This window comes from Orycteropus afer, unplaced genomic scaffold (genome assembly GCF_000298275.1).
Source record: "Orycteropus afer afer isolate SDZICR_OR568_19922 unplaced genomic scaffold, OryAfe1.0 scaffold00446, whole genome shotgun sequence".
Lineage (NCBI taxonomy): Eukaryota > Metazoa > Chordata > Mammalia > Tubulidentata > Orycteropodidae > Orycteropus > Orycteropus afer.
This window is the reverse complement of record NW_006922033.1, coordinates 2,207,048-2,208,415: the sequence shown is the minus strand read 5'-3', so window position 1 is coordinate 2,208,415 and position 1,368 is coordinate 2,207,048. Positions and strand designations below refer to the sequence as shown.

General features: G+C 41.0%; 1 pseudogene; it reads right to left on the bottom strand.

Moving 5' to 3' along the window:
• The window catches only part of LOC103208510, an 82,899-nt pseudogene extending 81,656 nt beyond the window's left edge, over positions 1 to 1,243 (bottom strand).
• Between the last annotated feature and the right edge of the window lie 125 nt (positions 1,244 to 1,368).

Here is a 1,368-nt window from a genome sequence, read left to right as displayed (position 1 = left end):
AAAAAAGCGAACTATGGCTTATACACTACATGGTCCACAGAGCCAAACAATCACCTGTCTACCCAAAAAATTTGCATGGAAAATAAACAGCAGGATACCAGACTCTTCTGGAATGTTCTGTGGGAGCTTGTAATTAAAATCTGTTGAAAAATCTGGTCCCTCACAGAGACAATCACATGCTATTGGAAAAACTGGTTCTAGTAGAGTGAGATGTGTGGCAAAAGCAATCTATTATGGCCTCTTCTGCTCTTGAGAGTGTTTCCAAATGATTCTTAAGCAGATCATACACCAGCATGTTGTTACCCTCCTCAGCGAAACACAATGCACTATTCTGGTGCTTTGACAAAATATTATAGTCAACTCCACATTCAATCAGAAGCTGCGTGCACAATGTCTGAATTTCCTCTTTTGCAGGCCTTCATTAAAGCAGTCTCACCATTCTCTGCTGGACCTTTACAAAAGCTCCCACTTACAAAAGAATAGCCACTATTGTTAAAAAGTTCTTCTCAGCTGCATGAATCAGTGCAGTGGGCCCGTTCTTCTGTCCCCATTAACTTTGGCTCCTTTTATGGTGAAGAGTCAGTTAGGTCACCTTGTCCTCTGGCTGCAGCAAGCATCATGAGAGTCACCCCACTTGGATTCTCTTAGTCCAGGTTACATTCTTCACTCAAATTCAGTGCAACCTTTATGGTAATATAGTCCCCATTTTTCAAAGTATCCTTCAATACCACACTTGGTCTGCTGTGGCAAAATTCTCACCTTCTCCATCAAGGTGCTTCTGAAAATCTTCTAGTTTCACTCATTCCAACTGCAAGTCCATGCCCAAACTCAAAATTTGCTGTCTGCCATTCTTGAATCCCGTTGACTCTTTTCTGCCTTTCTCATCGTTGTTAGAATCATGTGTTTTCTGGTATTTTTCTTTGGGCTCACTCTTTTTGGTCTCTTTCTCCTTTTCAGGTGAATCAGTGGAACAGAGGCCTCTCTCTTTACCACCTAAATATGAATTCTTTTGTGTTTGGGCAGATGGAGTTACTGGATTATCTAACGCCGTGGTAATTTTGCCTTTGTCTTGATTCCTTTGCTTTTTCTGTATATATTTCTTTTCTAAGAAAAGGTCATTGTTTTCTAGCTTTTTTCTCTTTATATCTTCTTCAGTCTTTCTTAGTTTCTTCTTTTTCCTCTTTGTCCTGACATCAGTGTCTTCATCATCTCTTACTTACCTTGCCATCTGGCTGTTTATCATAACTGTTTTTGTTATGTGCTATCGAGTCGGACCCGACTCATAGTGACTCCTCCTTGGGTTTCCGAGGCAGTATCACTACAGAAGTAGATTGCCCCATCTTCCTTCTGAGGAGTGGCTGGTGGGTT